Genomic DNA, 25,922 nt, shown 5'->3' on the forward strand with positions numbered 1-25,922 from the left:
TATATACATTGCAACTCTTGGGTCAATGCTTCTCCATCTCAGTGTCAGACTCAGTTATGCATTGGTTGACATGGTGTGTGGATGAAGGCTTAAAGTGACAGCAATACCCTTCAGGGGTATTTGAGGCAGCTTTGGAAGACATAGTGCAAAGATATCTTCCCAGAGGGTACAGCTGTGAATAGTGAAATACACTCTCATACAGTTTGTGGGAAAGGAACAATGATCTAGAGTAATGAAATAAACAGATTATTTGTCAGTGACAAAAGTCCTCACTATCTTGTCAGTAGCCAAAGAAGAAAAGGATGAAAGAATGGTAGACAAGGTTTTCCATAGCATGGACATATAAAAGTGGAAATAAAATGTGACATTTTTATGTCACATGTCAATTCCAATCAGAGTCTGGGAAAGGATTACCAAGTAAGTATACAGAAACTTATGTCAGTGTGGCATTCAGAGAACCTGAAGAGAGGCTGAAGTTATGTGAAATGAGGTGAGGTGGAAGGGGTATGAGAAACTTAGATTAAATAATTAGGAAGCATCTTTGTGAATAAGTGATCTTGAGAATGAGAATCAAGTATTAATTGAAGAGTGAGGGCAAGAGCATGCCAGGAGGAGAGATTGAGGCACACAAAGCCTGGGAGTGATAGTCAGAGGGTTTGAAAAAGGCAAATGCATATGGGCCAGGAGATATGTCTTTAGGAGCAAAGCTATAGCAGACCAGGGTCTTATTCCAAGTTTAACAAAAAAAAGTCTTGAAATGTTTCAACCAGTGATGTGGCATGACCAAATTAGTTTTAAAATGATGACATTGTGATCACTCATTTTTTCAGGACCCCCTGCCTTCATCAAGAGATTTCATTTTCAAAAAATTATTTTCTTGCTTGCTTAAAAAAATATGACTGTCATAGCCATAGGTCAAGAGTGGGTAGAAGGATACTATGATAACATTCGGATTAATAACAATCCAAATCAAGACAGGAACTCACCTGTCTGGTGAATGGGATATATTGTCTGCCTTCGAGTAGGAAGTAGCTGAGGAGGTGGATGACACATCCCTTCTCCCACAGCTGACATTCCAGTGTCTGACATTCTGACCTACTCTTTTCTCAAAACATACATGACTAGGAATACTTACAGTTCAGCAAAATCCACACTGGGTTCATAGTACTACATACACCCTGTGCCACCACCTCCAAGTATCTGTCTTGCATCTTGTCTGTGGAAAACTAATTTCTATAGCCAGCTTCAAATTAACTATACTTTGTTCCAAATCTGGCACTTTCAAGAAAATCAGGAGAACCAAAGTAAGAAAGAGAATTAAATATGTGTATGAGCCTATAATTGTCAACGTGGGATTTCTTACAAGAGGATGAAAGCAATGAACCTCCTTGAGGCAGCAGAGTTGCCTGAGATGTTATTAGTGTGTCAGTACACCCCCAAATGCCTTTCCTTTTCTCTTTTGGTAAACAGGGATGTTTAATGTTTTAACATCTTAATGGAGCACAAAGAAGAATCAGGTTATGATTCTGATGGAGTGAGCATGTAGCTATATTCTCTGAATTGAAATACAGTATCCTCAAAAACATTTATGATCCTTGTATGCAGCTCACTGCATTACTCTTAAAAAAGTCATAAATGGGTAGTAATGATGTACCATATGTGCCTTTTCCTAAAGGAACATGAACAAATACCTATGACCTTAGGTAGGGCACTGATGACAGACTGGAGTAATGATTCCCTCCAAGTCTAGCTTAGTGAACCAGTGAATATATTGGGGTCACTTAACAGGAGGACAGATGAGGGCTTAAGTACAGGAGTGTATGACCTAAAGGCAGCTGCATCACTGATAAGCACACCCCCATGAAAACTCCATCCTTGGAGTGTCCTGTTCAACTTGCAGGCAGCTTGGCTTTCTGTCTCCTCTCCTTCACAATTGCTACTGCTTATGGAAACTTGGGGAGGGGCCTTGTGGACAGTCTAAGTTTCCAAGGCTTCCAGAGCCTTTGTGAATTGATTTATTTTATGAACCTTAGGAGATCCCATCCTTCCTCCAGGAAGGAAAGCTTCATAGGAAATAGATATACAACACATGATCACTCCCCTGATAACAGTGTAACTTTACACTTGTTTTGCTCTATCAAGATAGTATGTATGACACAAAATATGACTACCTAAAGTTTTCAAAAAGAGAAATAAAAGCATTTAATTAAGTACATTTGACTCACAACTTCTCTGTTATGTGAAACTTATCAGCTATCCATGTATGGAAACATAAGTTTTTTTTTTTTTTTTTAAGAGCTTTTAGGTGGGCTTAATTCAGGAACTAGGGTGCTCAACTCTCAATGATCACTAAAGTTCTACGAGTCTGTGGAGGTGAGTTCATTGTCTCATGGAATTTGGAGAATGATTCTCACATATAATGAAGGATGAATTTAAAAGAAGAAATCTTATTATAAATAAAAAAGCAGGTTTGAAGAAAAGCTAATTGCAGAGAGGAAGCAAAAATTATTGCATGCAAAAAGCAGAGAGGAGTGCTCTTACACAAGGAGAATTCATATGAGAGGAGATCCAAAGACATGTTGCCATCCAGCACTCTGAATGAGAGGCTTTCATGTACTGCGCATGAGGCTATCTGTGACCCTATAGAAGTCAGGCATCAAGTTGGAATGAACTCTGTTAGATAAGGTTAAATGCATATGGAGGGCTTTGGTTAGTGAGGCGGTTAGAAAATTCATAGAGAGACCACAGGAAAATCTCAGATGGGCATTCCCATCCTGCCAAGACCAGCTTTGTTGTTTGTCCCAGAGCCCTATCTTTCCTCTTATTTGGTCAGCTTGGCTAACACATACCCAGCTGCAAGCCCTCTTGTTCTTTGTCTCCAGTGCTCTTGCTTGGAAAAGTGTTTGCCAGACAAGAGTGAGGGGGGACTGGAATCTCCAGCACCCATGTAAATGCCTGATGTGGTGGTATACATGAGTAACCCTAGTGCTTGGGAGGTGGAGACAGAAGTGTTTCCCATGGAATGCTGATCAGCTAGACTAGAAGTATTGGGGATCTCCAGGTTCAGCAAGAGACAGACTCAGTAAACAAGGTGGAGAATAATTGATGAATATATTTTAGGTCAACCTCTAAACTTCATACACATTTATACACACCTCACATGCCCATGAACCCCACACATTCACATGTAAACATGAATACACAGAATACAACACACACACACACACACACACACACACACACACTCCCCAACATCTCCAGGGTGTTTCATAGAGCTCACAGAATCTACCCCTAATGCACACTTACACTGTGCACACTCATCCACACCTCATAGACTTTTTTGATGTAATTTGTAATTTGATTGATTACTTCCATAAATTTCACCTAAAAACAAGTTGCTCTAGTTAATGAGGTCATAACCAAAATATTTTATAAGTTGGGAAAATTAAGATCCTCTCTCTTTTTGGTCAGGACTAGTTCGATAAAATCCAGTCTTTGCTTTGAAGTCAGATGACATTATAATTTTATTTGCTAGCTTTTTATTAAATTGTACACCAAATATTACAATACAAGATTCTTGAGAGATTTCTTGCATTAATTTTTTTAGCCCCTCTAAGAACTATAGAAATATATTGAACTGAAAAGTATTATAAAGTGCTATCCAATATTAAATTTTTTATAGTTCCTTCCAATTTTTCTTTAAATGCATATATATGTGGATATCTAAATGCATGTATGTTACATGCATAAAGGTATACATTATTGTATGTGCTGCTTTTTAAACTTTAAAGTAGAAAATTTTTCCTTATGCTCACAATTATCATAATTATTATTTTTAATACTTCATGTCTGTTTTTGAAAAACTCCCTCTTTACCATTTTACTATAGTAAATTATTGTTTGCAATTTTCCACAATTTGAAAATGCATTACTTGTAATAACAGATAAGGCTGTAATACCTCCTCAATAACCTTTTTTGAAAACAGCTTATTGGAAACATCTGTCTCTATCTATCTATCTATCTATCTATCTATCTATCTATCATCTATCTATCTATCTATCTATCTATCTATCTATCTATCTATAGAACATGCCATGATCAAATAGCCTTTTTATATTCAGTTAACTTTTTAAAAATAACTTCAAAATTTTTTGAAATAATTTTGAGTTACAGTAAATTCCTGAATGGGCACACTACCATTGTAATTTTACAAAAGTTTTTCTTGCTCTTACTTTATGTAATTTTTGTTATTGTTCATCTTAAATTTTTTACTCAGTCGGTTTGTTTTTGCTTGTAAAATTTTGAGACAGTGCCTCAATGTAGACTATACTGGCCCTAAGCTCATGGTCCTCCTGCCTGCTTCAGACTTATGAGTGCTGGATTTATAATAGCCAGCACATTTAACAAAATCTAAACATCAATATGTTCAATGTTGTTAACTGCACACAGATGTTAGTAGCTTCTCTCTCTCTCTTTTTCTCTCCCTATGCTACCCTCCCTTATGCTGTAATCTCTCTTCTTCTTATCACTTACCAGTGCTGTGCTATGAAAGAAAATGACTATTCCCTCCCCAGTAATCAAAATGAGCATCATCAGCTCTTCAGGGAAGGATGAGGCCTCCCAACACCATCCCCTAACCATAACAGATTGGTCTTGGCTGGTCCCATTGTGGGCAGGTCTTACAGGTAACTATATCTGCTGTGAGTTCATAGTGCAATGGCCATGTCATATCATGTCAACAACAGAGTTCCACAGAACTCCTCCCCATTCACCAGCTCTTGAATTCTTTCTGCCTTGTCTTCATCCAAACTCCCTGAGCCCTGGGCGAGGGGTGGGCATTCATCATATATTTGTCCCAATAGATGTGTCCTACATTAAGTCAAAGTACTCATCAGTCACTGGCTTTAAATGGCAGAAGCTGGATGGCCAGATGCCAGATTAAAGATCATGATATTCTAAAAATACTTCCCCCATAGTTACCATAATTTAAAAGTTGTTCTTCAAAGGATGAAAGACCAAAGCTGCATTATATGCCTATATCATTATCTTAGAATGTGATAAAAGGTATTCTACCATACCATGTTATTCCATGTATGCTCATGTCTATATTTTTCCTCTACCAACTTTGTCCTTGAAAATAGTTTATGTGGTTTTCTTAAATTGTCTCCTGTAAACTACATTGATTGGCTTTAGAGAATTCAGTTAATTTTGTTTTACTTTATTTATTTATTTATCTATTTGAGTGTGTGTGTGTGTGTGAAAGAGAGAGAGAGAGAGAGAGAGAGAGAGAGAGAGAGAAGCAGAGAGAGAGGCAAAGAGAGAATGGGCATGCTAGGGCCTCCAGTCACTGCAAACGAACTCCAGACGTGTGCACTCCCTTGGGCATCTGGCTTACGTGGGTCCTGGGGAATTGAACCAAGGACCTTTGGCTTTGCAGGCAAATGCCTTAACCACTAAGCAAACTCTCCAACCTCCAGCGATTTGTAATAATTAAATTTCTCAAGTTGTTACAGTGTTCCTAGAAGAAGGACTAATTTTTCATTCTGTTAACTTTGGATTCATTGAGCATCTTGAAGCCATCACCTACCTTGGATGTTATCATCCAGATCTAGAAAAACACCAGTCAGCACTCTCTGAAAGAGTCCCTGCATTTCCACTTTGTGTTCCTTCAGTTTCACTTCTACATTTTCATCTCTGCTCCTCTTTGTTGCACTTTGAGTCATTTCAGTGTTTTCCTCTAATATTTTAATATTCTGTGATTAAGCTGTGGCTACTCATATGCTTATATTTAATATTTAAAAAAAAAACTTTTTGGGACCTGGAGAGAGAGAGAGAGAGAGAGAGAGAGAGAGAGAGAGAGAGAGAGAGAGAGAGAGAGAGAAAGAGATTGATGAATGGTTAATGCACTTGCCTGCAAAGTCTAATGACCTGAGTTTGACTCTCCAGCACCCATATAAAGCCAGATGTAGCCAGATGTACAGACTCGTACCTGCATCTAGAGTTTGTTAGCAGCAGCTGGATGACCTGGCATAACCATTCTCTGTTTTCTCTCTCTCCTTCTTTCTCTGCTTGCAAATAATTACTTTTAAATAAACACCATATTAAAAACCTGTTCTTCACCATCTTTAAAAAGACATATGCATTTTCATACTTTCATTCACTTAATTCAGTGTGGTAATTTATTAGTTATCTAGCACCACTGAACAGTTAGTTACCTGAAGATGTAGTGCCTTCCCTCTATGCACATCTGTTTCTTTCAGTTTCCCCTGGGTCAGGAATCCCAGAGTGTAGAGCTGCATTCTCCACTGCAGGGACTCACACATGGTGTGATCACAATCCCAGTCAGAGCTGTACCTGGGTTTTAAGGCTTGGCTCATACAGAGTTTTTGTTGGATTCAATTCATGAAGACTATTGAATCAAGCACCTAAAAAATTTCCCACTGGCACTTAGCTGGAGGATATACTCAGTTCTTGCCATATAAATTTCTACAACACCACAAGGTGGATTCATAAGTGCAAGTGAGTCGAGGAAGCATGAAAGAAAATACAGATAAGTCATGAGCATATGTGATTGTGAAAGTGACATCGTATTACATTTGCTGTGTCATATCTGGCTCTCTAACAGAAAGTGCACAATTACACAAGTATGTGAACTCTGAGGTGAGAAATTTGAGGCTGTCTTACTAAACCACCTATCAATTAAGCCACTATTTTATTGGCTATATTCATTCCAATAACTGAAGTCTCTGAAGACCTCATTCTACTGTATTTTCCTCATTGCTCTTTAGAGTGTCTTCTTTGTATTTTTTGTTTGTTTTGTGGTGTGTGTGTGTGTGTGTGTGTGAGAGAGAGAGAGAGAGAGAAAGAGAGAGAGAGAGAGAATAAACTGTTGTTTTTTGTTGTTTTTTAAATTTTTTTAAAAATTATTTATTTATTTATTTGAGAGTGACAGACACAGAGAGAAAGACAGATAGAGGGAGAGAGAGGGAATGGGCACGCCAGGGCTTCCAGCCTCTGCAAACGAACTCCAGACGCGTGCGCCCCCTTGTGCATCTGGCTAATGTGGGACCTGGGGAACCGAGCCTCGAACCGGGCTCCTTAGGCTTCACAGGCAAGCGCTTAACCACTAAGCCATCTCTCCAGCCCTAAACTGTTGTTTTAATCAATTTTATTTGTGGAATATTTCTGTGTTACAGTCTGAAATGAAGAATTTTTCTAGGTAGAATTTCCACTTATGTTATCAGTACCTATGGGAGATTCCAAACAGTGTGCAATAACTCCTGACCTCAGTGTATTTGGATCAGTAATGATAGTAAGAACATAGGGAGAAAACTTGCCATAAGTGTTTGGTTGAGATATAAACTATGGGGAGAGATGTTTCCTCCCACTATCATATACATTCAACTTTGTGAAAATTTATTTAATTTAATGTCTCCTAGTGGGAAGGGGCATGTTTGTTTGTTTTTGTTTCAGTATTTTACACAGAAGATGGTCTTTGATACCTCAGTTTTATGGCAAGAAGGTATCTTGCTATATCTTCTGTACTTAAAGGCAACTTTGTTTCTATTCTTTTGTTTCTTGGAGCTGTGAACACCACTAAATTTCAGATTCAGCCTGGTCAATAAACCATGCCAGTCAAATTTGTCTTTGCAGTTCTTCCCCTCCCCTTGGTCTTCGCCCTTATTTTATGCTTTTCCTTGGAGATACTTGGTTTTTCTCCAATTCATTGACTCATTCAAATCTTTAAAAGGTTCTTAGTTGCCTAAATTAGATTTGATCCAATTTCTTTTCCTGCTTTCTGTACTGGCTGTTTTTTTCTTTTTAAAGCAAAATTTTAAAAGTCTGATATGAGGTACTAGAATTTATGTTGAGATCTGGAAGATCAAACTCTTCTGTCTTCAGTCTATTAGTAACAGATAAAAACTGGAAATTATTACATGATGTGTAGCTCTCACAATTGAACAAGCATATTTCTAAGGGGTACATAGAAATTCACAAATAACTCAGCACAATAAGCCTACATGATAAATTCTAGCTTTCACATTCTAAGGAATTATTGCATTTGTTCCATATAACAGTAACTTAGGCACACATCATTCTCTAATTGACTAAACGTGTGAACTTTCTATCAGATTTAAATGAAACTAGTTATTCCCTATGAGGAAACCGTAGTCTATTATTAACAATATGAGTTTCCTTTTTGGTTTAAGTAGTGTCAGTAGGCAGAGAAAGCATCTTTATTTTACTTGCTGGTAGTTGAATCCCAAGGAGGCCATGCCCTTTCCACCTTACTTGTGTGGTCTAAGGAGGCAGACACCATAGGAGGCCAAGGAAGCTGCCTGAGAGCTTAATATCCTGAGTGTGAGTTCCTGCAAAAGCTCTTCCCACCAGAACCAGGCCATTAGAAGGATTCAACAGAAGGGAACTGAATGCCAAAGACAGATGTGTATGCTCATGATGGCTCTGGAAATTTTCTCATTCCCTTGAACTCTTAATAAATGCAACAAGTAAGGTTATGGCTTATCTACTTTTAGGGACATTTAGAGAATCCCAGGAGCCAACAGAAATGAAAGCTGTAACCATTGTGAAGATAGTCTTCTCAGTTTTCTCCCATTATTACTATTAGTAACCTAACAATATATAGATGAGTTAAATGCCTTAAATCCCAAACTGAAGCTCATCTCCCTCTTCCAATAACCCTTAACATCCCAAGCCACTTGACACGTTTTGGATCCCAAGTGCTGGACCACAACACTTTGACCCAACATCATATTTACATGCTCCCTAGAGATGATCCTCAGTTAAATATCCAAACAAAGGAAACTTAGTCCCAGAGTCCTCTTTTTTTTTCCCAAGTCATTTTATTCAGAATTTTGTGTGTTTCCTGAATCAATAAATACTATACAAAACAATGTAAAAATGGCTACCATTTTCTCCCCTTCTCCCCCGACCTGGGGATAATTCCCTACACAACCTCATTCAGGGTTCTCCCTGCAGATTTGGTCCAGCAAATGAGGCTGAGTTGATGTTTTAGCCTCTTGAATAACTGAGATTTGGCTGGGGTGGGATAGCCTGTGGGATCTAGGAGACTGACTAGGTTAGAGAAATGGGTTAGTGGTTTTGGGGAGGAGACGGCGCCTGGGGCAAGAGCCTACCCCAAAGAAAAGGATGTCTAAAATGTTCACGGTTCCTTCTTTTGCCTCAAAAAGTGACATTTATTTAAAGAGAATAAAAAAAGGAAAAAAAAAGACAAGATGCCCATCCCTTGGCTCCCTTCCCTCCCCTCTCCAATTGCTCCTCAGCCCCCCCAGGATTGAACCCTGGCTAGGGCCAGGAAGCAGACACCCCCCCCCCCAAATGAGGTCAGCAACATTGAGGGGCATCTCTTCAATGGAGATGTTGTAGAAAGTCTCGATGTCTCGAAGAGTCCTCTTGTCTTCTTCTGTCACCATGTTAATAGCCACACTCTTTCGGCCAAAACGACCACCCCGATCGATTCTGTGAATGTAGTTTTCCCTGTTGGTGGGAAGGTCGTAATTGATGACTAAAGAAACCTGTTGCACATCAATGCCTCTGTCCAGCAGTCAGTGGTAATCAACACTCTGCTAGAGCCAGACCGGAACTCCCTGGTGATCACATCTCTTTCCTTTTGATCCATGTCCCCATGCATAGCAGAGACCGTGAAGTCCCGGGCATGCATCTTCTTGGTAAGCCAATCCACCTTCCTTCGGGTATTGATGAAGGTCGCTGCCTGGGTGATGGTCAGCGTCTTGTACAAGTCACACAGTGTGTCAAGCTTCCACTCCTCTCATTCCACATTGATGTAAAATTGGCGGATACCCTCCAGGGTCAATTCTTCCTTTTTGACAAGAATCTGAATAGGGTCTCTCATGAATTTCTTGGTCACCTCAAGCACATCAGAAGGCATTGTGGCTGACAACAAAACTACCTGGGTATTGCTGTTGAGCTTTTGGAATATATCATAGATCTGGTCCTTGAATCCACAGCTTAACATTTCATCAGCTTCATCCAGTACGAACATCTTGATGTACTTGGGAGACAGGTATCTCCGGTTAAGCATATCAAACACGCAGCCAGGGGTACCCACGATGATATGGGGAGCCTCCATCTGCAGCTTCTGCACTTCAGCATGCACGTTGGTGCCCCCAATGCAGGCGTGACAAGAGGCACCCATGTAATCTCCCAATGCTATGGCCACCTTTTGTGTCTGCTGAGCCAATTCTCGAGTGGGTGCCAAGACCAAAGCCTGAGTGCCCTTTAGATCTAATTCAATCTGCTGCAAAATTGATATGGCAAATGTGGCTGTTTTCCCAGTCCCAGACTGGGCTTGAGCACTCACATCATAACCCTTGATACAAGGAAGAATGGCTCCCTGCTGGATGGCAGAGGGCTTCTCAAAACCATAGGCGTAGATACCACCGAGGAGGGACCCCAGAGTCCTCTTTTACCCAGAAGAATTTGTGTGAGAAATATCCAACCCTGGTTTTACTTTATAATTATTACTGAAAAGACTCAGCTGCACTTCATAGGAGGAATTCGGGTGGAAGTGATGCAGAAGGAAGTGACTATCAGAAAAAACAACCAGATACAGAGGTGAGACCTGCGTCAAAGTTAACTTAGTATGTAACTCTCTACCAAGTCTTATTCTTACTAGTTCCTGTACTTCCACAGACCTTGAAATCTAGATTTTTGTATTTCTTTGCTTCACAAATGAGAAAGTAGAAACCTGGTCACAGCACAAGAAGGAGGCAGCAAGTCTAAAATCCAGCTCAAACCTGATGACTTTCATGGAGCTTGTCCACAGGAGCAATGCTTTTAGCCTTCTTTACAAATTCTTCTTTGCAGAAAACAGGTTGGTTTACTCCCAGTGCTTTACTAGTTCATTCATTCAGTTGTTGATCATTTAATTCAAGGTATATTATCTATAGTTGTTAGGCTAGAGTGCTGATCTTTGAAAGGAAAACAGTTGCATTTTCCTTATCTGTGGTTTGCATATAGTTTTTCTGACTGGGCATGAAAATGAAACATCTTTTGTAGGTGAGCACTGAGAGACTAGGACCATGGCAGCACAGACGCTTTCCTTATAGGAAAAAGAACAGTCTAGTGCAGTAAAAGAAAAACAATGATGCACGAAATATTGAGATATATTAGCAAAAGTGTGTGTTCCCAAGACTGTCCTTAGTGTCCCTTGCATTTATAAGGGCAATTTTGATGAGGGTAGAAGAAAATTCCAAAAAATGTGACTCTCTGCTGCTCCCCTAGGGTGCTTAATAATTTCTAAGGAAGGAAAAGCAGCAATGAGTGTCAGCCACTCATTTCTCTCCTCCTCTGACAAAGCCAAATGAACCACATGTTCAAAGGAGGAAGACTTCTACTTCCCAACAATCTCCTGGGAAGTGAATTCAGAGGATATTCAGTACAGAGGAAGTCAGTCTAATGCAGACTTCAAGGAAGAAGGGAGAGGAGAAGAAAGTGCCAGAAAAGGAGGAATAAGAGAAGGGAGAGGAGGAGGAGAGGGACGACAAAGGGAAGTCAAGAAAAAGAACAGAAGAAGATAGAAACACAAAGGTCTACATGTTTCATGTAATTTAACTTCCTCACTTTGTACGTCAGACAAGAGAGGCCCATACAGGGTTAGTGACTGGCATGCACTTTGGAGCACAATGCTATTTCCATTGCTGCATTATTTCTCATCTAGAAATAAGAAAAAAAAAGCAGACTGTTTTCATGTTAGGAATTAGTACATGTGTGTGACCCATTATGTAACTGGTTTTCAACTGAATATTTGAACCCTGGATAAAACAGATCCCATGTTTTTGATGTTTATTCTTTAGACCATATTAACTAGTTGAGAACTTCATAAATGAATTGTTAACCCTGGTATCTGTTGCAGCACACTATTTCTTGTACTAATGTGAATCACGTGCCCAGATTTCAACAATAGTGCTCAGCTTTAAGTAGCCTGTGAGCTATATAATTTAATATGGGGCTACCCAGAATGTGCAGATGGAACTTCTGGTACAGAAAACTGTGTGAAATTGGTGTTGTGATGCAACAGCTATTCCCTGCAGCCCAAAGAAGAGGCTTAAAAGTGCAAAGAGAATTAATATCTCTAGCTTGGATGCATCACTGGCTGCACAAGGTGATTTCACTGTGCATTATACTTTAATTATAACTGTGCTGTGGCCATCTGCTCCACTCCATTCCCTAATTATAGATGCAAAAAGCATTTCACAACTCCCACCCATAAAAAAGATCTGAGAGATTTCATGGCAGGCTCGCTCTGAGCTCCTCCCTCATCTCTTGGCCTGTGGACTCTCCCTTCAACTGTACATCTAAACAGGGACGGGATCCTTTGTGAGGCCTTGATTATTGTAGACAGTCTGAAGTGTCTGAGCCTGTTCCATCCATTTATGATCTTCTTCCACTATGATATACACTTTAGCTAGACTTCCCTATGCCATAGTCACGTGTAATGTCCTGTTCTATATACGTTCTCCTGCCATTTAAAAAAAAAATAGACTTTTAAAAATCTTATTTACAATGTTATTACCTCAAATATCTCTCTAACTCCTTAGACTGTCACAAGAAGATGGCCTCAGTTTCCGGTGGATCAAAGAGAAGATTCAGAACTGATTTTTTTTGAAGGTGAAACCATTAGTCAGTCGCCTAATCAGGCCCAAGCTGTGGCTATGAATTTGGGTCTATAAATCTGCTACCTTAGCTTCCCTGTATTTTAAAAGAAATTTGGAGCCAGGTGTGGTGGTGCACGCCTTTAATCCCAACATTCGGGAGGCAGAGGTAGGAGGATCACCATGAGTTCGAGGCCACCTTGAGACTACAGAGAGAATTCCAGGTCAGCCTGAGCTAGAGTGAGATCCTACCTTGGAAAACCAAAATAAATAAATAAGGAAAGAAAGAAAGAAAGAAAGAAAGAAAGAAAGAAAGAAAGAAAGAAAGAAAGAAAGAAAGAAAGAAAGAAAGAAATTTGGGGGGAAAATGTGGTAAAGGAAAATAGGTATATCTAGTTTGGCCAAACCTGGAGAGAAGGAAGAAGTCTAATTCAACCCCCACCCCTGCCATGCCTGTGACTATCTTACTATTTCTAGAGAGCCCTGACTCAAAAGCTGGAACATCTGAAGATTTAATGAAGGGACAGGTTAACCATCCCTTCCTGGAACAAAGGGCATGTGAGCCCCAGGTTGTTGCTGATCTTTGTTACAGAGTCAACAGTTGTATAATTCTAGCCCAGACATTGGAAAATAAGCCTTTAATGATTGCCCATGGTCAAAATACAAAGGAATATCATATTTTTTTTTTCTGGGATATAGGTGTCCTACCCATTCCTAGCATGGTAGTTTCTGTCACTAAATCTATTTCTGTAGTTAGTATGGAATGGAAAAACTCCTGTTTCTATCGGAGGTCGGTTTAGTTCCAACCCCCATGTGCCTGTTAAAGACACTGTTTTTTTAAGTGGGAAAAGAAGGGGTCATTTGCTAGGTGAAGAGCAGGGCACAGGTGTCTCTCTCTTACATTGCCTCTCCCACCAGAGCGTCAGCATCAGATCATGGTTAGAAAGCCACACCTGCCAATACTGACTTCCACTTTGCCCATGCACGCACGTGTGCATGCACACACACACACCACTCACACACACACACACTACTTCTATTCACTATCTGAAAGTGGTATTCAAATGTCTAATGGGGTGGCAGAGGTATACTGGGGCAAAATGACACTACTTCACAAGATCTTATGTTCAGTGACTTTGTTTTTGTAAGTTGACATTGTCCATGGAAAAAGTATGCAACAGACACACTAGACAAGTAAACATATTCTCTCTTTTCCTATGATGGAGCTACCAATCATTTTCCAGGATACCACTTATGGGGGAAAGTAACATATTTGGGCTAGAGAGATGGCTTGGCAGTTAAGGCATTTGCCTGCAAAGTCAAAGGACCCAGTTTCTATCTCCAGTACGTATGTAAAGCCAGAGGCACAGGATTGTGTATGTTCCTGGAGTTCATTTACAGGGGCTAGCGGTGATGGCATGCCCATTCTTTCTCTCTCTCTCCTTCTCTCTCTCTCTCTCTCTCTCTCTCTCTCATATGCCTCTTTGTCTCTCTCTTAAATTAATATTATATTTTTTAAAAAATAACATTTTCAATTTAATGATTCCTTCATGTCTGAATTTGAACAATTTGAGTTTAAACACACAACTCACAAATGAGGAAAATGTAGATTAGTCAACTAAGCAATTTATCCCATCCACATGCTGAAGATAAGATAGTAACATGAAAGGAGGAGAGCTCTTCTCCATCCAGCATGTTTGGAGTCTTATCATGATTCTTCTAGCCTTAACTTTTTCATAGGTTCCAAGGCAAACTGTGAATGCTGTCTTGGAAAGCTGAAGGTGCTTCACTGATGTCCCAAAGCAGGAGGCTCCAAGAAGATAATAGCTCAGGACCTCCACGTTCACTCTGGCCAGACATTGCCATACTGCTGAAAGTTAGATTTAGAAATTTCTGAAGAAAAAAACTGAGTATATGTGTGTTCTTTCAAGTTTTCCTAAAAGGAAACAATTTTTAAAATTATCAAATTCCCTCTTCCCCAAAATTCATGGGCTTTTTTATTATTAAATACAAATTCTAGCTACTCATAAGATTGCAGTTGAAGCCCAACAACAAAGTCATTAGAAAAGGATAGTCAAAGGACTGGAGAGATGGCTTAGTAGTTAAGGTGCTTGCCTATGAAACCTAAGGACCCAGGTTTGATTCCCCAGTACCCAAGTAAGCCATATGCATGAGGTGGTGCATTCATCTGGAGTTCATTTGCAGTGTCTAGAGGCCCTGGGACACCCATTCTTTCTATCTGACTGACTCTCTCTCTATATATATATATCTGTCTCTCTCAAATATGTAAATAAATAAAAAATAAAAAAGGATAGTCAATTTGAACCAATTTGAAAGGTTTACATCATCAACTATGAGAAGAAAAATAGTGACTTTCTAAGCAAAAAAAAAAAAAAATGAGGCATAAGCTTTTTATCAAAAACTGAAGCTTCAGTTTAAATCACAAGGTAGTACAAACATATCATGAGTTTCAGCACATGGTATACTGATTAGAGATTCAATTAAGTCCTCTATATAGCAAACAGCTGCATCTGATGTTATTCATGCTTCCTAATGGACATTGAAATCTGTATATGTGCTGATCTCAAAAAAAAATATTTGTAGTGACCTCAAAAGTATTTAGTGAAAGCTGATAAGCATTCATATAAGATCACCAGACCCTACTGATATTTCTTTGCAAATCTTATTGGGTCTACTTTGGAAAGTCCTTGAAAGGTAAATTAATTCAGTTCACAGAATATTGGCCTGCTAGGCAAGAGCTCTAGTTGATCCTCGCCTGGATTACTGACTAGAAAAGCAGTGCTTTCAAGAGCATCTAAAGGGGGAAGGAGAAATAGGGAGATGGCTCTGCAGTTAAGGCAATTGCCTGCAAAACCTAATGACCTGGGCTCATTTCCCTAGTACCCATGTCTCTCTGTCTCTCTCTTATTCTCATTACTTGCAAATAAATACATAAAACATGATTAAAAGAGAGCATATAGGGCCGGGGAGATGGTTTTGTGGTTTGAGGTCCTTGACTGCGAAGCTGAACAACAGAGGTTCAATTCCCAAGACCCACATTAACCAGATGCACAAGATGACACATGTGTTTGGAGTTCATTTGCAGTGGCTAGAGGCCCTGGTACACCCATTCTCTCTCTATCTTCCTCTGCTTCTCTCTCCCTCTCTCTAAAATAAAGAAATAATACTTTAAAAAAAGAGCATCTAAAGCTGTAGGGAACAGTGTAAACAAGGAGATATAGCAACAAAGAGTTGACTTTGGAACAGGAATGCTTGGCTTGACTACCACCTCAGCTTCACATTGGCTTTCAGATTTCAGGAAAAATTTCTTTAGAACTTAAGTGCCTTAGGTTTTCACCTGATACTCAGCTACAAGATCAGAATTGCATTCCTCTTAAGGGTAGTGTAAAAAGTAGAGATTTGTGTGCATAATGTTCTTAAGAGGGTCTCTTACATGTAGCCGATGTCCAATTCATGTTAATTTTTAGACCTATGGCCACTTTTGTCAATTAACCAAAGCCCTGAGAGGGTAAATGCACTATCCATATTTATACAAGTAAACAGAGATGGTATTCCATTTCAAACCCATGATCATTTTCACTGTTGAAACCTCTCCTTTCCAACAGACATGTGAAGGTTATTTGTATTCATTCATTTAGAAAATATCATCCAATCCTTCAGAGGGATCAAAGGTAATCTCTATACAATGGTATGATCAAATCAAGTCAAGAATTGGTTTGGGAATTTCTCCACCCAAGTCTGACTCTACCTTGTGCCTGGCCCTTTCTCCTGGAAGAGTCTCATTGAAAAGTTTAGAATGTTGACCAAGGATCTTATACCTCAGGGAGTGGAGGGATTGAATTCAAATTTCTGTGAGCACATTTTATGTTAAATTTAAATTTCTAATTTTGCCCTCAGTCTTCAGGCTACTGTTTGTTGTTCTCATACATACATACATACATTTGCTCATCCTAGCATTAGCATTGAACATTAACTCTAGAGAAACAAATCTATGTATGTTGGGGTTCGTTGGTAGGGTTTCCACCTCTCTGGCATTTTGAGCCATAACTCCCAGCCACTTTGGGAATTATCAGTTGCAACCTCTCACTTCTCTGTCTGTTTGAGCTACTGCATCTGCTTCAGCTCTTTTCCCTTCACCTTTGGCTTCTCTATTGTGCAAATTGGAAAATTTCTCCAGGAAAAATGCCTATTTGATTTGAAGCTCAATATTTGGGCTCTTGTTATTATAAAGTTCATATTTCTCAAGTCAGATCAGTGTCATTTGATTTTAAATGCCTTTTAATACTTGTTTTATATACCTTTATTAAGACAAGGATTTGATATGATGTCAAAACTGGATTCAAACTCATAATCTTTCTACCTCAGTCTTTATATATTTTTAATAGTTAAATTATATACAGTAGGAATGTGAACATGTTAAAAGTATTCTATCATAATTAAGCCACAGGTCTTTAGCACTGGACAGATCATCTGTCTCACACCCACCAGGGCTCAAGGAACACTGCGAGGTAATCAGAGAAATAATATGTGTGCTGTTCTTATTTCTAACCATGGAGTTGTCTCAACAGAGATGGTGGTAGACACTGAAAAACACAACTCATTAAAGTAAAAAGTAAGAAGCTATAGAGAGTGCAGTACTGAAGGACATTTCTACCAGCCTCTCCAAGGCTCAAGAAACATTATGACAGAGGTAGCTGGAAGAATGTAAGATCCATAGGGTGTTAGACGTACTGGGGGACACTGTCCTTTAGACATGCATCGACTTGTGTGTTCACAACCCCCTCACTCATTTCAAATATCCCCAAAAGCCAGCACAGTTTTGAAACTATTAACATATTGAAATGGACGATAGAGTAGGAGAGAATGCATGAGATAACAAAACAGAGGAAGGACGACTTAGAAAGAAGAGTGTCCCTCATGGATGGGGGATGGGGAAAGGTAATAAAAAAGATAAAGTTATGAATACATGATCAAATTATCATATGTTTATGTATTAAAGTTCTCAACCTACAGTAGTAGATATTGGCTATGAAAATTAAAAATAAGAAAAGTAGCCTTTAATCCTCACAACTGGAGGCTGAGGTAGTAGGATTGCTGTGAGGTCAAGGGTAACCTGGGCTACAGAGTGAGTTCCAGTTCAGCATAGGTTAGAGTGAGACCCTACCTCAAACACACCCTACAAAAGAAAACATGTGTCAGTTATGTAGAACAGATATTTTTGTGGTATGAAATAACAAACAAATATTTTATAAAGATTTTCTATAGAGGCTTTTTTTTTTAAATCAAAAATGCTAAAGCAGTTTCTTATACACTGAAGCTAAGTTGATACCTCATGAAACAAAAATACATTTGTGGTCTGAAAAGATGGCTAAGCAGTTAAGGCATATGTCTGCCAAGCCTAAGGACTAACATTTGACTCTCCGGATTCCATATAAGCCAGATGCACAAGGTGACTCCAGTATGCATGGTTGCGTATGTGCTCTAGGTGGTGCACACCTCTGAAGTTTAATTATCGTGACTGCAGGCCCTGGGATGCCAATTCTCTATCTCTCCCTCCCTCCCTCCCTCCCTCCCTCTCTCTCTCTCTCTCTCTCTCATTAAAAAAAAGGGCTTTCATCACAAAAACGCATTTGTTTTCAATGGTACAAAGCTCAAAGATTTACTTAAGGAAAATGTAAGCATTTTCTGATTTTCCCTCACCCACTTCATTTAGGGATAACTGACAGATAAAAGTTTATAGATAGATAGATACATAGATAGATAGATACATAGATACATATATGATAGATACATAGGTAGATGATTGATAGACAGATGATAGATAGATGCTAGATGGATAGATGATTGATAGATTATAGCTAGATGATAGATAGACAGATACATAGATACATAGATGCATATATCCACCTTTTTCCTGAATGTGTTGAGAGCATGCAATATCCACTCATTCAGCAAGCTGCAAGGATACAATATATTTTAAGTAACTACAGTCTCCTTGCTGTCCACTGGATCTCCAGAACTTGTTCACTCTGCATTACTGAACCCTTGTATTCTTTATTCAGTGTGTCCTAAACACCCTCACCCCCAGGGCCTGGCAACTGTCATTCTACCTCTCTATGCTTGTGAATCTAACTGTGAAGTTAGACTCCACATACATGTAAGATCCTGAAGCACATATCTTTCTGTGTCTGCCTTATTTCACTTGAAATAACTTCCCTTATGTTCATCTGTTGTGGCAAATGACAAGATTTCTTTCCTTTTTAAAGACAGAATTAACATTCGATTGTTTATATGTATATATAATACATATATGTTTTATGCATTATCTTTTTAAAGAGCTATTTTAGTTCACCTGCTAAAAGTCTCTTCATTGTTTTCATTACATATGTGATCATTGATGTGAAACTTTATATGATATTGGGAGATGATTTCCTACTTTGGTCTTGCGTTCTTTTTCTGTTTTTTTTTTTTTTTTTTTTAGGTATAAATTTGGGCAGCTTATTTGAGATCTTTCTTTCAAGGAGACAATTAACACTGTAATCTCATCATTGACATGTGATTTTGCTATAGTAGCTCTTATATTTCCATATTTTGTTTCCACTTTATTTTGTTTCAAGATATTTGATATTTTTTGATTTTCTTTTATTTCTCTTTTACTGATTGTATGTTCAATAATGAGTTGTTTAATTTTCACAGAATTTTGAGTTTATAATTTCTATTTTATTCATTTTTTGTCTCATAACTATGGTAGAAAAAGCTATTGAAATGATTTCAATCTTTCATTTGTTAAGCTCATTTTATGGCCTAACATGGTGTATCTGTAAGAATGTGTGTGTGCTTTCTTTTGTTTTGTTTTTGTGTATTTTTGTTGGTCTCACTCTAGCCCTAGCTGACCTGGAATTTACTATGTAGTCTCAAGATGGCCTTGAACTCACAACAGTCCTCTACCTCAGTGTCCTGAGTGCTGGGATTAAAGACATGTGCTACCATGCCTGGCAGCTAGAATGTTTTATGTGTTTTGGAAATGAATGTGTACTGCTACTGTTAGCTGGATGTTTCCACATTATATGTGTTATACTCATTCAAGTTTTTCAATTATGCTATCACATTGGTAATACTTCTCTTTGTATGATCTACCAGCTCCTGAACTAAAAAATTCATATTCTCTATCATTATTGTATTGTTCTTTATTTTTCTTGCCATTTATATTGATATTTTATATATTTAGATGTTAGGTTAGCTTCTGGTTAAGATGGCACACATATAATGACCTGTGAATAAACAAACAATACTCAAATACTAGGTAACACAAGAGAGCAAAGGTAAAACCAGAGAACTACATGAAAAATGGCAAAAATGAATACACACCTTTCAATATTACCTCTTAATGTCAAGAGCATCAATGCCCCAACTGAAAGGCATAGGTTCGCAGACTGGGTTAAAAAGCAGGATCCTTCAAATTGTTGCCTCCAAGAAACCCGCCTTTCTACAAAGAATGGACACTACGTTAGGGTGAAAGGATGGAAAATGGTGTTCCAAGAAAATGGGCCTAGAAAACAAGCAGAGGTTGTTATCCTAATAGCTGACAAGGTAGACTTCAGTCCAACATTAGTTAAGAAACATAAGGAAGATCACTTTATATTGATTAAAGGCACCCTCCAACAGGAGGACATTACAATCCTAGACATATATGCACCCAACATGGGAGCCCCCAAATTCATCAAACAAATGCTATTAGAGCTAAGGTCACAGATAACACCAAACACAGTGGTGGTGGGTGACTTTAACACCCCACTCTCATCATTTGACAGGTCATCCCAGGAAAAAGTCAACAGAGAGGCATTAGACTAAATGAGGTCATAGAAGGAATGGACCTAACAGATAAATACAGGACATTTCATCCAAATGCTGCAGAATATACATTCTTTGCAGCAGCACATGGAACATTCTCTAAAATAGACCATATATTAGGACACAAAGCAAATCTTAACAAGTTCAGGAAAAGTGAAATAATTCCTTGCATTCTATCTGACCACAATGTAATCAAACTACAAATCAATAGCAAGAAAGGCTATAAAGCATATACAAAATCAAGGGAACTAAACAATATGCTACTAAATGATGAATGGGTCAATGAAGAAATCAAGAAGGAAATCAAAGAAATTATAGAGTCAAACAATAATGAGAACACAACATATCAAAATCTCTGGGACACAATGAAGGCAGTTCTAAGATGTAAATTTATAGCTTTAAGTGCCTATATTAAGAAATTAGAAAGGTCACAAGTAAACAACCTAATGCTTCACCTTAAAGCCTTGGAAAAAGAAGAACAAAGAAAAAGAAAAATCAGTAGATGGGAAGAAATAATAAAGATTAGGGAAGAAATTAATGAAACAGAAACAACAACAACAACAACAAAAACACTTCAAAGAATTAATGAAACAAAGAGTTTGTTCTTTGAAAGGATGAACAAGATTGATAAACCCTTAGGAAATCTGACCAAAAGAAAGAGAGAAGAGACACAAAATAATAAAATTAGAGATGAAAAAGGAAACATCACAACAGATGCTAGAGAAATTCAAAAAATCATAGGGACATACTATAAAAGCATATACTCCACAAAGTATGAAAATCTAAAACCAATGGATGATTTCCTTGATTTATAGTTCTACCTAAATTAAATTAAGATGAGATTAATCACTTAAATCTACTTATAACAAGCATGGAGATATGAACAGTTATCAAAAATCTCCCAACTAAAAAATCCCAGGCACACATGGATTCACTGCTGGATTTTACCAGCCCTTCAGGGAAGAGCTAAAACCATTGCTTCTTAAGCTTTTCCATTAAAAAGAAAAGGAAGGAATTCTGCCAAACTCCTATGAAGCCAGCATCACCCTGATACAAAAACCAGGCATGGATAGAACAAAAAAAGAAAATTACAGACCAATCCCCCTCATGAACATAGATGCAAAATTTCTCAACAAAATATTGGCAAACAGAATACAAGAATATATCAAAGAGATCATTAACCCTGACCAAGTAGGCTTTATCCCAGAGATGCAGGGATGGTCCAACATATGCAAATCTATAAATGTAATACAGTGTATAAATGGACTGAAGGACCAAAATCATATGATCATCTCATTAGATGCAGAGAAAGTATTTGACAAAAACTAACATCCCTTCATGATAAAAGTCCTACAGAGACTGGGAATAGAAGGATCATATCTCAATATAATAAAGGCTATTTATGACAAGCCTACAGCCAACATATTACTAAATGGGGAAAATGTGGAAGCTTTTCCACTAAAATCAGGAATAAGACAAGGGTGTCCACTGTCTCACTTTTATTTAATATAGTTCTGGAAGTCTTAGCCATAGCCATAAGGCAAGAGACACACATAAAAGGGATACAAATTGGAAAGGAAGAATCAAGTTATTATTTGCAGATGACATGATTCTATACATAAAGGGCCCTAAAGACTCTACTAGCAAACTATTAGAGCTGATAAACACCTACAGCCATGTAGCAGGATACAAAATAAATACACAAAAATCAGTAGCATTCCTATATGCTAACAACAAACACAGAGGAAGAAATCAGAGAATCACTCCCATTCACAATTGCATCAAAGAAAATAAAGTAGCTTGTAATAAACCTAACCAAGGAAGTAAAGGATCTCTACAATGGAAACTATAAAACACTCAAGCGAGAAATTGCAGAAGGTACTAGGAAATGGAAAAACATTCTTGTTCCTAGATGTTATAATGTTGGAGACATACATGTTTTCAGTTGTTAAAGAATTCATTCATTTATATAGTAACCTCCTTTATCTTTAGTGATGGGTTTTCTTTAGAATGCTATTTTGTGTGATTCAAATATACTCATATATATTCTATTGGTGTGATAAAAGCATGCTAATATTTACTCTATTTTGTATGGCACAGGTGTAGTCATATATACCCTATTTGGGTTACCAACTGTGTGCAGTATGTTTCCTTTGCTTCAATTTCCACCTGGGGATACCTTTAAAATTAATGTGATTCTCTTGCAGATGGTATATATTGAATTTTTTCTTTCAGTATAGTCAATCTATATCTTTCATGATGAAATTTAACCCATTTACATTTAAGATACTCATTGATAGAAAGGACTCACTATTCCAATATATCAGTTATTTTCTCAGATCAGTTTCACTTCTCCATTCCTCCAGTCTGTTTTTCTTCTTTGGTAGCTTATTTTTCATAATGGGGTTCTTTGCTACCTTTCTCTTCATCTTTTTGTGTAGCTTGCATTGATCTGTGGGATTGGTGAAGTGATCACTTTGTTAGCCTGTTATAGAGTGGCAAGGACAAGAAAAGCCCTGTTACAAATCAACAGATCTGGAGATCCTGAGAGAGTGTCTGTGGGGTCTATGGGCAGGTGTGATACTTGTGTCCCTCAGCTGGCCTGCCATGGTACCAAGGCAGGGAGGGCTACTACCCGCATTCACAGAGCTGGCCTGGCACGTTTGTCAGTGGACTAGCTTAATTTTGCATTGTTCTGGAAGCTGGATCTGCAGGCTCTAGCCTCGAGCATGGGTTTTCAGAAGCTAGTCTGTACCAAGGTTTCTGGAGCTAAGTCTAGTAGAAGGGCATGATGCAATTGTTGCTCACTGTTCTATCTTTCCTTTGTGTGGGAGTGAAGGCATCTACTTTCCATTACTGTAACAAAGCACCTGAAATAATTAACTTTAGAGGAAAACGGTTATTAATTATTCCCAAAGCATTAGCAGTTTCAGTGCATGATTGGCAAGCCAAATTACTATTGGTGCTGTGCCTGAAGCAGTGCACCATGGCTGGACCAGATAGTGGAGATCATGCCTCACATCATGGAAGCCAGAAAATGATAGAAAAAGAATGATATCCAACTACCTATTAGGCCATGTTCCATAACCTAACACCTCACAATAGCTCACACCTCTAAACAGTACATCTTCCCAATAACAGTGCCTTGGGGCAAAAGCCCTTGGCACTGTTGTTGGAGACTCCAGGTTGAAAATAGAACAAGAGTGTGTCTGCTTGAAGATATTGAAAAATCTTAGGGATGGTGGCTGAGGATTACATGAAATGGTCACCTCTCCCCTTCCTTGTTCTTCTCACACGTCCTCCAGTCTCTGATATGCTCACCTCTCCCTCCACTGCTCTCCTCACACATCCTCTACTCTCTCATGTGTGCACTTTCCCCTCTACTTCTCTCATTCCTCACATGTCCTTCAGTCTCTCATCAGGATTCTTTCCAGAAGTTTCTGGGAGTACAAATGTGCTTAAGAATTATCCCATCATGCTTCTAATATCATTCTTCTATGGCTTTGTTGGCTATATTATTTACTATCTTGTATCCTTAGTAATAGCATCAAAATAAATAATAATTAAATAAATAATGATTTAAGGTCTGTATTTACTTAATTGTGGATTTTATAATTTTATCTAATATGTAATGACAATGGACATTTTATAAATCATATATATATGCATATATCTGATAGATACATACATCTATATAAAATATATAGATGTATATATATGTGGATATATATATATTGATAAATCTACATATATGTATATATATATATTATATGTATAAATATATATATTATATACATATACATATGTATATAATATATATATTTCTGTGTATTTGTATATCAACAAGTGGTATATAAAGTTAAAAATCAGAAAATTAATAGATTGACATTAACAGATCACGCATACAAAGATTATGTAGAAGTGGCCTGATCAAACTTATTACATGCTATTATAAGACTGTTGTATGTTAGTAGATGCAGCTGAGTCTCTAACATAATAAACTCTGCGCTTGTTTCATGAAGCTATGAACAAGTAAATAAAAAAGTTAGTGTTGGGCTGGAGAGATGGCTTAGCAGTTAAGGTGCTTGTCTGTGATGCCTAAGGACCCAGGGTCCATTCTCCAGGTCCCATGTAAGTGGGGAGCACATGGTGGCACATGTGTCTGGAGTTCATTTACAGTGGTTAGAGGCCCTGGTGTGCCCATTCTCTCTCTCTCTCTCTCTCATAAATAAATAAAAACACTTTTTTAAAAAGTGAGTGTATTTTGGTCATACAATTTAAGAAAGTACACCCTGTGTGACAGAATTAAATAGCCCCCCAGTCATGGAACATGGAGGGTTTGGTAAGTGATGAGCAAGTATCTCCACTTTCCAAGTTCATCAGCATTTTTAGAAGCCATCTGTAACACTGCAGTGATACTTCAATTAACACAGCCTTTGGAACAAAGCTCCTTTATAATCAAGTTGGCAGCACTGACAATGGATCATAACATGCAAAGCATGGTACCATGTGTCACTCAGATCAGTCACAAGGGTCCAATTAAGCTGCTTGTGTGCACACGACAAATGCTTGTCCATACTTAGCATTGGCACACAGAGGAAAAGGATGAACCTCAAGATGTCCATTGCAGTGTTTTATTTCTTGTTTCCTCTCAACTTTTCTTTTGGATTTTTTTTTTTGACATTTAATGACTATCCTTCAACTTAAGTGTTTGATAATCATGAGCTACATATCCCCCGCTATCCAAACTTTGGAGTTTCTTTGGATGGCTATTCATATTCGTGAGTTGCCAGACTGAACCAACTAATTTTGAAGTGGCAGCACATTTATATACTTGGTAGTACACGTTCTCAAACCACAGCTGCCAACAGTGCAACAGAGCAAACACGGTAGGAGGCACACTGGGCGTATTTTTTGCATCTTATGTTAGAGACTGTGTTGCTGAATCACTAGAGATCACTGAGCCACAGGGTCAATTCAGGGAGCTGAATTCAGCTTCCAACTTTACAAAGTAAGAGTTTTGAGAGCTCCTAAGACTTTCCAGACCTAAGGTGATTTCAATATCAAGGCTAAAGTCATGTGAATGGAATTTTCGTCTTCTCTCTATATCTGTCTTTATCTCTGTCTCTCTGTCCGGTGTTATCTGTAGCTATCTGTATGTCTTTATGACTTAGGATAGTGAAAATATGAATTATAGCTTATTTGTGTTATAATCTGAGTCACAAATGAAGAGTAATTTGATGTTTCTTTTTAAATATAAAATAAAATTTCAGTAGGATTGTTAGCAATCCCTTAGGGGTGGAAAGAAAAGGAGTTGCAAAACAAATTGTGACATCATTTCTTTATTCCCAGAATCTTGACAGAATTCCCAAGGCTCAGACCATGATTCACCATATA

The 25,922-nt window shown here is 38.2% G+C and overlaps 1 pseudogene; it reads right to left on the reverse strand.

Annotated features, from left to right (window-relative positions):
- Positions 1–7,821: 7,821 nt before the first annotated feature.
- LOC123460704 overlaps positions 7,822–25,922 on the reverse strand; it is an 84,127-nt pseudogene continuing 66,026 nt past the window's right edge.

The sequence above is a fragment of the Jaculus jaculus genome, chromosome 5 (assembly GCF_020740685.1).
Source record: "Jaculus jaculus isolate mJacJac1 chromosome 5, mJacJac1.mat.Y.cur, whole genome shotgun sequence".
Classification (NCBI taxonomy): Eukaryota; Metazoa; Chordata; class Mammalia; order Rodentia; family Dipodidae; genus Jaculus; species Jaculus jaculus.